Source organism: Trichosurus vulpecula, chromosome 1, assembly GCF_011100635.1.
Source record: "Trichosurus vulpecula isolate mTriVul1 chromosome 1, mTriVul1.pri, whole genome shotgun sequence".
In the NCBI taxonomy this organism is placed as follows: domain Eukaryota; kingdom Metazoa; phylum Chordata; class Mammalia; order Diprotodontia; family Phalangeridae; genus Trichosurus; species Trichosurus vulpecula.
The window spans coordinates 406,312,969-406,328,072 of record NC_050573.1 but is presented as its reverse complement, the minus strand read 5'-3'; the positions used below and the strand labels follow the sequence as shown (position 1 = coordinate 406,328,072).

The 15,104-nt window shown below is 39.6% G+C and overlaps 1 pseudogene; it reads left to right on the top strand.

The window, feature by feature from the left end:
• The first annotated feature begins 14,384 nt into the window (after positions 1-14,384).
• On the top strand, positions 14,385-14,742 carry LOC118834854 (annotated as a pseudogene).
• Positions 14,743-15,104: the final 362 nt, after the last annotated feature.

Genomic DNA, 15,104 nt, shown 5'->3' with positions numbered 1-15,104 from the left:
GCTGCGCAGGAGCTTTCCTTGGTCTCCTGCCTGCCTACTCTCCGCTGTTATCAGCAGGCAGCCTTCGTACCCACAGGGTGGCAGCTTCCTGTACCTTGGCCGCCCGTTGGAAGGAAGGTAGCTTGCACAGCCAGCAGCAGAATCACCATCCACTTGCGGCCGCCGTTGTGGCCCGAGGATGCACCGCCAGAGACAAGCCGGGGAAGCTCCTTTCTCTCTCCCACTGAGCGCGTTCTTTGCCTGTTTTATCCCTGCTCTTTCTCGGGTTGGGGCTCGAGGAAGGGAAGGGGCGAGGCCGGGCGGGGGGCAGGATAGAAAAGCATCTCTGGTAGATGCCTCTGACTCTCATATATTCAGTAGGCTATCACTCAAATCTTCTTTCTACAGAGTGGGAAAGGAAGGCAACCTTTAGGAATATGTCTGTCCTCCCGTAGCCTCAGGGAGTGCAAATTAGGAAAGCATAGGAAGGTGTGCCCTGGAGGCGATGGGTGCCAGGCTGGTGATGGGAGGGTGCGTTGTTATCCTTACGCCATAAAAGGAGCTGAAGGTGCCCAAAAGAAGGAGCGGCAGCCTTGAAGGCAGCAGGATGAAAAAAGACTCAGTAGACCGGCATCTAGGACCAACCTGACCTCGTGGAAGCGAAGATCTTTCTCCACTGGCTTTCCTCCACTGTTTTCCCCGAAGTGTAGTTGTGTCTAACCGCGGGGTTGGCTTCTCCTGCTCAGACCCTGGGATTTCCCCACCTAGAACTGACACCGAATATATGGCTAGCCAGGATTTGGGTCACTAAACCTAAGAGTAGTGATCTTCCTACCACCTATTTCTTAGAAAGAAAGATTGGTTAGTTGCGGGTGTGGAGAAGAATAACGATGTAACTATATCCCACCTTTGCTAATTTCTGGGGCTAAATTTTCAAAACTCTTAGCTCCCCCTCCTTCGAGTTTTGGTTTCTTTTTTGGTACATTTGGCTTCTCGAGGAAGGCACGGAAAAACCATTCTTATATTGTGTACTTATGACTCTTTCCCCAACCCCATGTCTAAAAATCAGAACTGTAATTTTTGGGTCCTAGTCACCAAAAATTGGCTGAGGTGGGGGAGGGGAACTTTCCCATTAAACTCCGGTAAATCATCCTTTCTTAGTTCCTGTACTTTGTAACCACCTCTGGTTCTTTAGTATATTCACAGCTAGCTACAAAAGAAAATCCAGAGGATACTCCTAAAGGGAGGGAATGGTTAAGAAAGAAATGAAATACAAATTATTGTAAGATCATAGGTCTAAAACTGGGAGGCTTCAGAGGTGGCTTCCTCTAGTCCCTTCATTTTCTAGATTAGTAAATTGGCTCAGAGAGTTTAAGTGACTTGACCAAGATCACGCAGGGGGTAATTAATGGGGTGGAATTTGAACCTAGGTCATGTGACTCAGAGGGAGAGCTCTTCCTCTCTAGTAACTGATGAAAGACGGGCTGCTATAGACTTTTGAATTGAATTTATCTGTGTAGTCTGATTTTTCACAAAAGATAGGCACCAATAAATATTTTAAATATATAAATGTGACATAATGATTATTTAATGCCACATAAATGTTAGCACTCTAGGTTGGAAAGTGCGTATTCATTCAACTACATATTTATTTAAATTAATGTCATCGGCTCAATTTCTCATGGCCCCAAGACAACTCCATCTGTACTCGTTTGTGAATCTGACCAAACTTTTAGAAGTCAGCATTACAGAATAACCAGCAATAAAATAAGAAACTGCCCACTCTACTTCCTGTTAATCGAATTACATCCCTATCACTAATCATATTTTCCTTGTGCTCATGGCAGTAGTCAGTAAAACCTTACAGTGGAAGTAGGAAATATTATGGTTGAATTTTGTGGACTATATGTAAATAAAGTTTCTTAGTCTCATAATTTTCATCCCAAAAGATAGCTAGAGAAAATAATGCTACACCCATCATATGGAAACTCAATGTTCATTTTAGATACTGATGATAGATTAGAATGAAGAAACTGAGCTAAAAGCAATTAAAATGGTGGATTCCAGGCTGCTTAGAAGGTCACAGATGTAGCTAGAGAAAACACTTTAGATGATACTTCCCTGAGCCAAATGTCTTTTAAAGAAACAATGATTTTGAAAGAAAGTGAACTAAATTAAAGATCCATCCAGCAAGTGTAAAGTGTAATGAAATTAGTCACTGCCCACAGTCGTAAAGTAGAAGTTTAGATTGATAAAAACAACCATTTTACTACTTTAATCTTCAGTCACAATAGGACAGTTTAGTTTAGCTAGATGGTGCAACAGAGAGGTGGCAGCTAGGTGGTGCAGTGGATAGAGAGTTGGACCTGGAGTCAGGAAGACCTAAGTACAAAATTCTGCCTCAGACACTTGCTATAGTTGTGTGGCCCTGGGCAAATCATGACCTCTCTGAGCCTCAGTTTCCTCCTCTGTAAAGTGGAGATCATAATAGCTCCTACCTCCCTGGGTTGTTTTGAAGATGAATGTGATATTTGTAAAGCATATAAATGTTAGCTATCATAATTCAAGAAAATTGTTCGAGGTGGTTTTGTTTCTGTTTTCAGCATTCAGAAAGCAAAGCAGTGCAGTTTTCTTCGGCTATCAGAATGATTTGTGTATATTCCACAGAAAAAACATCTATATACTAGCCAAGGCAATTGTGTGTGTCTGTGTTTGTGTGTGTGTATGCAAAATACATACTAGCAATTGAATTGGGGAATGATTATTAGGATGATAGCTTCAAATCTCAATCATTTGAAATATCTAGTTAATTTTAATATGTGCGTGTGATTTTTTTCTTCCTTGAAGTTTCAATTATTGCTTCACATTTTTCTTTCTCTTTGCCAAGTGTTGATGCACCTGCAGATTTTCAGTGCTCCAGCAAAGTATGCAGCTCTGCCTGAAGTCAATATTCCATTACCAGGAGGAAAATGACCATAGGGGGACATAAGTAGGAGTGCTCTTAATTAGCAGCAGGATCATACTTCCTTGGCAGTGCCAGTCAGGGCAGCTTAAGTATTATGCCAAAGGATTTGATGTCTCAGTTAATTTATCCTTTTATTACTCTAGGGTAAACAGAGAAAGGGAGGAATTGCTCTTTTTGCCTGCAAGCAAAGGCTGCCTGTCTATACATGTGCTCAGTTCCAACATTCTGGTTCTATCTTCTCTGGGGGCCAAAGGAAGAAAAGCAGGGAGGAAAGGGATCTTTTTTTTCCAAGGCAAGGGAGAGAAGAGGGGCAAGGAGGAGAAAAGAAACATGCTCAGGAATGAGCTAAAAGAGCTGTGGGAAAAGGCTTAATGAAATGAATTGGACCAGGTCTGGATCCTCGAGTTAACCTAAGACTGGTAACTTCAAGAATATTCCTGATAAGATCAGAGTGCTAATCATTTTTGTATTAAAGTCTATCCACATTGTGTCTGTTCTCACTTTTTCATTATAGGCCATGTCTACAAGCATAACAGTAGGGAAAATACTTCTGGGGTAGATAGCATAGTGCCTCTCTTACACTTGATCAGTTTAATCAGTAGATAGATATAGCATGATAGTAAGGAAAACTAGTGGGAATTAGAGCCAGAAAATCTTTCCCTCCCGCCCTTGGTATGTGTCAAATGTATTGCTCTGAATTGTTTTCATTTTCCAGGCCTTCTTTTTTGTGCAGCATCTAGGGGAAAATAGAACACATATTAGAACAGTTACTTTGGACTCATATTTCCTTTGGAAATAATTGATGACTCCCTATTGCTTCCAGGATGAAATACAAAATCCTTGTCTTGGCATTTAAAGCCTTCAATAATCTGGCTCCTACCAACCTTTCAAGTCTTATTTCATATTAACCCCCTTTATGTATTGTTTCAGTCAAATGGTCCTACTAGCTATTGCTCATATGTGACATCAAATCTCCTTTCTCTGTGCTTTTGCCTAAATGATTCCCCCTCTCTAGAAGAAACTCCCACTGTACTTCACCAAGTAGAAGCCCTAGTTTCTTCAAAACACAGCTCAGGCGTCACTTTGCCTCTTACCTTTCTATTCCTATATCCTGCTAACTAGTCAGAAATTACTTTGTTCTAACTTTGTGTGTTCTTGTATTTTGTGGATGTGTTATAACCCTTATTAGAAGGGTTCTTTGAGGCCAGACACAGTTTCATTTTGGGTTTTGTATTTCCAGCTCCTAGAACAACTCCTTGCCTATGGTAGCCTCTTAATGTTTGTTGAATTAAATTTGAATAATGGTTACCATGGAGTCTTATGTAGTCTTATCTTGTGTTCACCCAAGAATGATTGATTTTTATTAAGGAAATGGGCAATTAATAGGAGTCACTTGTTTGGTTTGTTATCTTTGGAAAGAAACACCTTCAGAAGGAGCTGTCCTACAAGCTGGGAATTCCTTGGTCTGGACATCTGCTCTGTAGGAGTGAGGACTTTCCAGCAATCTTTCTGTTTAGGTTCCCCTTTTGTTCTAGGACAGTTCTCCCCACAGCTACTTCTTCTTCTTCTTTATTTTACTAATATTTTATCTTTTTTCCAATTACACGTAAAAACAATTTTTAACATTAATTTTTAAATAAGATTTTGAGTCCCAAATTTTCTCCCTTCCTCTCTTCCATCCCCACCATCCCTAAGATGCTAAGTAATTTGATATAGGTTATATATGTTCAACCATGTAAATCATATTTCCATAGTAGTTGTGTTCTTACAGTTACTTCTGAAGACACGCAAGTCTTTCCCTTTTCAATTATAATAATGATGATGACCTCGAATTTGTTTAGCGTTTTGTTCCAGAGTGATTTCTTTTCCATTAGCTCATTTGATGTAATATGCCAGGTAGACAGACTAGGAAAGACATTTACCCCATTTACAGAAACTGAGACCCAGGGTTAATAAGACAATGGGACTTTAGAATTGAAAGAGAACTTAGAGACAATGGAATCCAAGGGTTCTTAAGCTTTTTTTTTTTTGCGTCAGGGACCCATTTGGCATTTCTGGTGAAGCCTAAGGACTCCTTCTCACAATAATGGTTTTAAGTGCATAAAATTAAATACATAGGATTACATCTCCCCTCTCCTCATTATATTGAAATAGTCATTAAAATATTTTTTAAAACCAAGTTCATAGACCCCAAGTTAAGAATCTCTGATCTAATCTAATTCTTTCATTTTACAGGTGAGGAAACTGAGGCTTAGAGATTTTGAGGAACTTGTTCAAGTTCCCATACATAGCAAGTGGCATAATTGGGATTTAAACCTAGTTCTTTTGATTCCAAATCCAATATGCTTTCCTCTTGCCCAGCCCAAGTGGCTAATTACTAATGGAGCCCTTCCTCATTCAGGTCTTTTCCTATCAAATCACAATAACTCCCTAAATTGAGTATGTTGAGAACCATACAAATAACTTTAATGGTGTTTATTTTTTATAGGCCAAACCTAAAAGATCTGAAAAGCAATGTGTGAGGGTCAAAATAATTATTCAGATAAGGCAAGCAAAACCAGGGAAGGAGAGCCCTTTGATGAAAGAGATTTTTCACTATCCCTAACTGGCTTCTTTTTTTAAAATTTATTTTTTATTTTTAGTTTACAACACTCAGTTCCAGAAGTTTTTGAGTGCCAAATTTTCTCTCCCTCCTTTTCCTCCCCCTTCCCTCCCAAGATGGCATGTAATCTGATACAGGTTCTACATATACCTTCACATTAAACTTATTTACACAACAGTCAAATTGTAAAGAATATAACCAATAGAATGAATCATGAGAAAGAAGAAAAAAAACAAGAAAGAAGAAAAAAGAAAAAAAAGAGAGAGAGCAAATAGTTTGTTTCAATCTGCATTCAGACCCCAAAATTCTTTCTCTGGTTGTAGATAGCATTTTCCATTATGAGTCTTTTGGAGCTGTCTTTGAACCTTGTATTGCTGAGAAGAGCCAAGTCTATCAGACAACGTGTGTCTGTAATAGCGTATAATGTTCTCCTGGTTCTGCTCCCCTCAGCATCAGATCATGTAAGTCTTTACAGGTTATTATGAAGTCCGTCTGCTCCTCATTTCTTATAGCATAATAGTATTCCATTACATTCGTATACCCTTCTCAATTGATGGGCATCCCCTTGGTTTCCAATTCTTTGCCACCACAAAAAGAGTTGCTATAAATATTTTTGTAAATATTTCCATTTCCAACTTCTATGATCCAACTGGCTTCTTATGTTGATTAAATTCATCATATAAGAATTTAATTTTGTCTGTGTTGTTATGCAGTAGGCTTAACCTTAAGTAAGTTGCTTTTCCTCCCTGGATCTCACTTTCCCCATCTATAAACGAGGGCCTCCAAGGTCCTTTTTAGCTCTAAATCTCTGATCTTGCATTATTGGGAGCTGTATGCTTTGGCTGAAGATCTTGGGACAATAGTGGTGGGAGCAGTGACCTAAGGAATATAAAGCAATGAGGTTTCATATGACCTCCTATGCATCTCTTCTAGGATATAAAGAAACAATAAATATACCGAGGTCTGATTACCCATCAGGATGTAACAAAAATAATCAGCTCAAAGACCAAAGTAGTTTCAGTGTAAAGTTTAAAATGACAGCATGGGGATTGTTTTGTATGTGGTCTAGTGGTTTCCATATTTCTTGCTGCTGTTTAGTTCTTATGTATATTTCTGTATTATTTATATTTTTAAGAGATAAGGGACTTTACAGAACTGTCTGTAATTTTATGATACAACTATATAAAATGTCCAAGTTTTTTCCCCCAGTGGCAAAAAGCTACATTTCAAAAGAAAATCAGAAGGAAAAATGCTAAATACTTTCAAAATAAATGAACAGATTTTAAACTGTTAATATGGAAATTATGGCTTGATGTGAAACTTTATGGTTCTATGAATTTTGTCAGAATGGGAAATAAAGTAATGAGTCATATGGTCACAGGGAGAGTTTCTTTGGAGCTCTGTAGGTACACTGTATAATTATAAGGTCTTTCAAGATTTCTGAGAAAAAGCTAAAAATCTGGTTATTATACCAAATTTCAACAGTGCCAACTTTCAGTTCTGTGCTTTGAGTATATCAGTATCACATTGGAAAAATCACAGAAATTTATAGGGATGTACACATAAATCATCAGCCAAAGAAACAAATCAAAAACCAGCCATGGGAGTAGTGGCTCAAGCATAAATATATACTTTGAAACCTGTCAGTCTTAGTTCATGCTGTACTGACAATCCCCCCCCCCATCAGTTTCTCCTTCCTTAGTGATGTCTTTCTTCATATTGATATTGACAGAACAGGAGGGTAAAACATCGCCAGCTTTTCGGTAGCCTCCTTTCCCTAGAGATCAGTGAGTTGTACAAGGGCATCTCACATTTTGTTGGAGAAGAACAAAGATGGTAGGCAGGCCTATGGCCTAACTTTCTACTTATATCAAGAGCTGGTGGTCAATGACTAAAGAATCTGTATAGTGTATTATATAGTATGTTGGAGACAAAAGTTCTTAAATAGCTAGGTGGTTCAGTAGATACAATTCCGGGCCTGGAGTTAGGAAGAACACCTATATTCCAATTCAGCCTCAGACACTTACTGTGTAACTCTGGGCAAGTTACTTAAGCTCAGTTAAATACTGCATTGCAGGGCTGTTGTGAGGATAAAATTAGATGATTTGGTAAAGTGCCTTACAGCCATATAAATGCTAACTTTTATTATTGAGCAATGGTGTGCCTATTATGTGGGCAGTTAATCTAGTTTCATTGTAAATAGGGGTAGAGTTTTAAGAATGAAAAAGAGAAAAATATTCTTATCTTAAATTTACTTATATATGTACAGATGGTATTTCTGCAGAAGAATATAGTCTACCTGAGGGCAGGGACTTTTATTTTTATCTTTATATCTCCACCACCTAGAACTGTGCCTTTTCATATAGTAGCCAGACTTAATATATGTTCATTCACCTAGTTAGAATGGGTTTGAAAAGTTGTCTTATCTTTTGCAGACAGGTGAGGGAGAGAAGGTGAGTGTAATTCTGCTATAGTAACTGTAGCCTCCTTTTTCCATCCTCTCTAAGCTGCCCCAACCAGTATTTTGCTAATAGCATCCTCAATATATCATAACCAATCCCTGCCAGTGACTGATCCCCAGAGATAAAAAACCCTGCAACCTCTGATTGGTGGAAAGTAGAGCATAGGCAATTCAAGAGCCTTTAACCTCAGACCAGTCAGAAAGCAGTTGAATCACTGCCAAGATGGTCACCTAAACTGTAGTCTGGTCCAACTCTCACAAACCTACTTTAATAAAATCCTGAGGTTCTCACCAGGCTGAATAATGATCAAGAAAACCAATGAGAATATAAGAATGAACAACTACAGCAAATTCCTGCTTTCACCCCAGAACTGCAAAAAGTCTCCTGGGGACTAGCAAGGCTAGCAACGGTTGTGTAGCATCCCAGATCAACCAGAGACTGCCGGGGACACTGGCAGCCTGTAAAAAATCTTTGTCCTGAGGGACTGAGTGGAGGAATCCCCTGAGAAAGCCCCAGGTTGGAGACTGTGGAAGTGTTCAGATGGGAACACTCCAGGCTCAAGGGTTTTGAGGTCCTGAGATACCGAGTAGAGCTCTGAACTTCAAAAACCCAGAGAAGCTGAACCCTCAGGAAGTGGAGGTCAGTGTGGGAACCTAGGGGAATCAGGGAAAGAATAAGCAAGTTGCTTTGGGAGGTTAGATTCCCTTTCCCCTTCCCTCATCCCAAGGTAGGAACAGTGGTTTCTCCAAGCACCAAATCCCTGCAGATAATGCCCAGCACAAGATTCCCATCTCTCTTCACAGAGCTTCTTTCTTTACTCCTATAAGCATTAATCAATAACATCCCCTTCTACCACCAAAATAAGGCTTCCATCTTCCTCATTGCCTTTCCAATCCCTATACTCCTCACCTTTAGCAAGCATTCATTAACCACTTACTATGTGTTAAGAAATGTGCTAGGTTCTAGGGATCCAAACCCACAGAATGAAGCAATCCCTACTCTCAACATAAGTCCATATGTAAGCATGTATAGAAAATGGAGTTGTCTCCAGGTAATGGTGCTTCTCTGCATTTTCTTATTAAAGAATCTATTCATGGTGTTGATGACTATACTTATTATGCTGAAGAGAAATGGGGCATACGGCATTAGGGACAAGATCCTGAGGGAAAATTGGCATTAGGTAAACCTGTGTGAGCAGGATTAAAGTAGAGAAAAATGACAAGTGTTTAGTAAGAGATCTCTGACCCAAGGGAACCAGCAGGGTGAAGAATGTGGTCACCCCTGGAACGAGAGTTCAAAGAACATACAGGGTGTGAAAGGGAAGAGGATTGTTTTTCTTAGATGCAACCACCATAGTCACTCATTTGAAATCAAAGCAAGGATTTAGCCTCAGGCCTGGTCCCTACAGTGGAATATATCATCTTTTTCCTCCTGCTTAATGGATATCGATCACAAACTAGAGCTTTAAATTTATGTGGTTAGATTGCGTTGCAGTTTAAGGAGAGTTGAAGATCTAAAAGTCTTTTGGAGGTTAATTCCTTCAAACTAAATCATCAAATGAGCTGTTTTGGTTTATGGGAAGGGAATTCTACCATCATTTTTAAAAATTCCTGAAGGATTTAATCTCCAAAAGTACTAGGATTTGTTTCATCTTAAATCAACAAATAGCTTTGTTATAACGCTTTTTTGGGGGGGAGACTAACTTAGTCCGTCTGAGTTTAAATTTTCTTATAAGTTATTGTTTGATTACATAAAAAAGAGTTATAAAACTTTGCTTAAATTGTTTTGCAGAGAGATTTTTTCTGAGTCATTTGGAAATCAAGCCCAGTTAAGACTGATCTAAGAAGGTGAGAAATCTCAAATTGATCCTTTCTCCTGAGCACTGTTTGCCTACAGAAAACAAAACAAAGCACCATTAACTGTAAATCACGTAGCAAACAATTCCTGAAGATCTTAGTAGATGGAACAGCAACTTGCATATTATAGAATTATCAAAAGATCGTGAGTTTAGAGCTGGAAGGGAATGTAGAGGTCATCTAGTCCAACCCCCTCATTTAAAGAAGGGAAATCTGCTCAGAGAGGTCCAAGCTCACATAGGTAGTAAGGGGGCCAAGTCAGGATTACTTAGCAATTTGCATTAATATTCCATTTACTATTCCCTCTACTTTGTAATTTTAAAATACGTGCATTGCATTTTTGGCTAATATTTTAATGATGTTCTTCTTTTTAAAATATCAGTCATTTTCCAATGACTTTCCCCAGTAATAAATTTTCCTGAATGTGAATTAATTAGAATTAATTGATGATGATAGCAACTGAATTAATACTTTAATAGCAACAAGTTCTAATGTAAGTATAACCTGTGGCCCAGAGCCAAAGCTATGTATTTACATATTGGGTTCAATCTTAGGAACTTCTCCCTAAGTAATTCTCTGGCTTGCGTCAGCACCCTGGGTTTTATCTGAAACATCGGAATTTGATTTCTTCAGTATGTCTATTTTGTCCTGCCTCCCAATAGAGACCCTGTGTCAGGGGTGTTTGTTTCAGGGGTGCTAGTAGGGCTATGATACCAATGGGAATTCCAAAATCCTTCAACCTTCCGAAGCTTACTAGGTTCTCTTCTTTTCTAGGGATTGTGGTGGAAGGGTCAAGGTGTTCTCTCTTAAAGCATTTCCTCCTCAGGAGTTTGGCTGGGGTAGCTCTCTCATCTCTATTGCCAGATGCCTAATTCCCTAATTCCAAACTATCTTGATGGTTTTATAAAAGCTTCACAGAACATGGTCAAGTCCCTCAACAGCCTGAGCAGACATCCTGTATTGTATAAATAGCTTTGATTGGCTGATTCAAGGGAGCCCTTATTCACACCTCTGATTGATAGAGTCAATTGAGATGTGTTCTCACCTGATAAAGGTAATTTCAATGATGGTATGACAACTTTTAGCTCATACTGTAAGCACTCAGGCTAATAGAACATTGAAAATAGAGTCTCCTTTACCTAACCCAACCAAAACAGAAAGGATGCACACTCAAACCCATAAAAGTCAAAACAACCCTCTTCCATGAGCCCTGCCTCCGCTTTTTGTTGTTTAGTCCTGTCAACTCTTTGTGACCCCCTTTGGGGTGGCCTTGGTAAAGATATTTGAGTGGTTTGTCATTTCCTTCTCTGGATCTTTTTACAGATGAGGAAAATGAGGCCAACAGGGCTAAATGACTTGGCCAGGGTCAAACAGCTAATGTCTGAGGTCAGAGTTGAACTGAGGTCTTCCCGACTACAATTCAGGCACTCTATTCACTGTGCCACCTAGGTGCCACACAGAACTTTAAAGTCTTCTCAACTTATAGTATTCTCCTTAGGTGATTCTTCCATCTTCCTTAACTCCCATTGGAGGAAAGAGCTCAGGGTTGCTAGAAAGTCAAGCAAGACACCCCTCTAATGAGGTATCTATTCCTTCAGACTTATAGGACTATCTTAGGTAGGACTTCTATGGAAAGGAAAGAGAACTTGGCATTGCTAGAGAGTTAGGCAACCAGGCCCTCTGGTGAGCCTCACCTCTCAAGGACATACACATTTCTCCAGATTTAGGTGATCTTCCCCTTTCCTGAAAAGGGTAAGTGACTCAGAGTCAATCCAGAGTTGATCCCCATTTCTTCAGACATACAGAATCTAAATTCTCACAATCCTAGTGAAAGGTGAAGTCCAGGTTTGTTCTTCCACATTAAAGCTGTCCCTTGCTCTCCCTTGGCTCTGACCTTCACTTGGTTCAAGAAGTCCTCCCCTGTGTCTAAATTGGAAGGGCCAGATAATACTTGAAAGCAAGTGGTTCCCCAGAGCATAGGGGGTCACATGACTACAAAAGTTTCCCTTCAAAGAACTGAGTTTGTGTCTATTACATTTTCTGTTTTCTAGTCCTTGTCCTCTCTCTCCTGCACCTTCTTTTAGTGAACAAAGCCCCAAGGATAAGCTCAGTTGTATGAAATGCCTTGGAATCAATAAATCCCCATGAATGTGGTCTGATTTTGCTATCTCATTGAAATGACCAGGAAGGGCAAAGCAAAAAATTCACACCTTACCAAAAAACCTCATCAGTGATGACAGGAGGAATTCTTAATAGAACAACATGGACTCAGGACAAGCAGCAGGCACATTGACTTCATAAATATTTAGAATACTTTCTCTTTTAATGTTTTTTTCCTTCTTCAGTTATTGGAAGTGTCGTCCTGTAGAAGAGGGATTAGGCATATGTTATCTCTGAGATACAGAGGGCAGATATCTTACTAATGAATGAAAGTTATTGGGAAGCTTACATGGATCCTGGAGAAGGAAAATCTTTCTACCAAATAGTAATGCAAAATTTAGTAGCCTGGCTTATGAGATAGCAAGTTCCTCTTCACTAAGGATGTTGGAGCAAAAGCTGGATTAGTCATTTTGGGGGTCTATTATAGAAGCAGTTTATGTCTCAGGTTTAAGTTGGGACTAGAGGACCTCTAGATTTCCTTTCAACTCAAGCTTTTGTGAATTAGCAAAGTTTATAGTCAATAATATGCATGTATATACCCAAATATGTATGTCTGTGCTATATGTATATAAACATATAAGATGCATGAATGTGTATAAACACACATGCATACACAAATACATATATATTTGGTTTCATTGTATTTGGGGGAAGAAATGGGCTTAAGGTTTGGTCTTTGAGAAAGAGAGAGAGAGAGAGAGAGAGAGAGAGAGAGAGAGAGAGAAAAGAAAGACAAGAAGGAAGGAAGGAAGACAGGAAGACAGGAAGGAAGGAAGGAAAACCCCAAGTTAACTGGGAAGCTTCAGGCCATCAAAATTTACTTTCCTGTGGAGAGGGAGAAGGAGAGGAAGAGGATGAGGTGAGTTACCCAACTGTCTGGGTCTCCATTAAGGCAGCTTGGACTATTCACAGCTCGTGTTTGTCCTTTGTTTTGGACGAGGACCATGTCATCAGGGAATTGATGACATGACTTGCAGTTGACTTTGATTTGAGTGAGGGTGGGGGTGCTGTGCAAGGTCATCAGCCTTACTTTCTCCTCCAGAGCCATCTGGGTCCAGTGGCCAGATATTCATCAAGATGACTGGAGATGTAGATTGGACCACAGTAGGTCCCTCCCCAAGCTCCACTATACATTTTGGGCCCTCCTGGCTCAGAGTGAATGTCAATAGTAACTGTTTCTGTTTTGACCAGCAACCCTGAGGATCTTCCCCTCCCAGCTTGACTTTTTTTTAATTAAAGGGGCCATCCCTTGACTCACTTCTTACTGAATGGGCGTTACCTCACTCAAAGTGAGAACCTGAAAAGGCCTTAGCCTAAAAGGGCCAGGGTCTCCCATTGCATCCTGGGCCATTTCTAATCATTCTGATGAATATCAGGTCACTGGAACCAGATGACTCTGGAGGAGAAAGTGATGCTGGTGACCTTGCACAGCCCTCCCTCACTCAAATCAAAGTCAACTGCAAGTCATGTCATCATTTCCCTGATGTTATGATCCTCTTTGAAAATGAAGGACAAACACAACAACAGCAATTTGGGGGAAGAGTATATGGCATCTAGGACGTATTGTGTCCTTAGATGAACTGTATTTAAATGATGGGTTCTCTGTCTTAATTGGCATTCCAAGTCAGTAGTACTTTTGCAAATCTGGGAATGGGAGATTTCTCAAGTACATGGAAGTTTTGAAATCAGTAGTCCTTATGCAGGCAATCCAAGTTAACAATTCTCTCTTGGAGGGTATGCTATGCATGTATTAGAGGTGGGCACTACTTGATTTCTCAAGTCCCTTTCAACCCTTTAGCTTATGTGAATTAGCAAAGTTTATAGAAAAGTCAATAAGAGAACTATTTTTCAGAATCTGGGAAGGAGCACAAGAGGAAAAAAATCAAGATCATGGGGCATGTGACTTAAAAAGAACTCTAAGAATATAGTATCAAGCGATGTATACTGACCTGTGGCAAGACAATTCAGGAGCATCTGGAATGTATTTTAACAGCATAATAAATACCTTCCTCTTGTATGCTTGCCATAGAGAGAGCATTACACATAATAAAGAAACCAGCATTTCTGTTGAACTGGACATGAACTCCAACTTTTCTGTGCTTCAGTCAACAAGCATTATCAAGGAGCTACTAGGCACCAGGCACTGTGCTAAGTGCTTGGGAAATGAAGACGAAAACATGCTAATTCCTGCTCTCAAGGAGCTCTCAGTCTAATGGGGGAGACGACATATCAACAACTATATACAAACAAGCTATATATGGGTTAGATTGAAAATAATCAACAGAGAGAAGGCATTAAGATGAAGGAGGACCGACACTTCCTTTTCCCTCTTCCAGTGACGGTCCTGACAGAAATTAAAAATGGTTCAGCATCTCACATATCGCCGTAGGCTGTCCTACAATAAATACAGCTTCCAACAAAACTCGGCTGTCACCAACCGCGGGTAACAAAATTGTTTACCCTTATACCAAGAAAGTTGAAAAAGCACCAGAATCAGCCTGTGGTGTATGCCCAGGAAGACTTCGAGGTGTTCGTGCAGTGAGAGCTAAAGTTCTTATGAGGCTATCAAAAACAAAAAAGCGTGTCAGCAGGGCTTATGATGGCTCCATGTGTGCTAAGTGTGTCCATGACAGGATCAAGCGTGCTTTCCTGATAGAGAAACAGAAAATTGTTGTGAAGGTGTTGAAGGTACAGGCCGAGAGTCAAAAAAGCAAATAGAAAGGATATATTTTTTGAATAATAAAGAAAATTAAAATGTGGGAAAAAAAAAGATTAAGGAGGACTGTGAAAGATTTCTTACAACAGGTAAGACTTTAGCTGTGACTCAAGGAAGCCAGGGAGGCTGGATGATAGAGATGAAGAGGAAGGGGGGAGAAAGTTAGTTTTTGTAGGACTCAGTCTTGTATGTGGGGATTTTTTTGCACGAGACCTGAAAATAAAATACAGATTAAAGACGAATTTTAGCTGCCATCCCACCCCTGATATAGGTGTGCCTCAAATTTCACACATTAATTTTACTTTTTTTCTAGGTTTAAACATTTTAAAATGTTTTAGGTATTCCAAATTAAAAAAAGTTTACT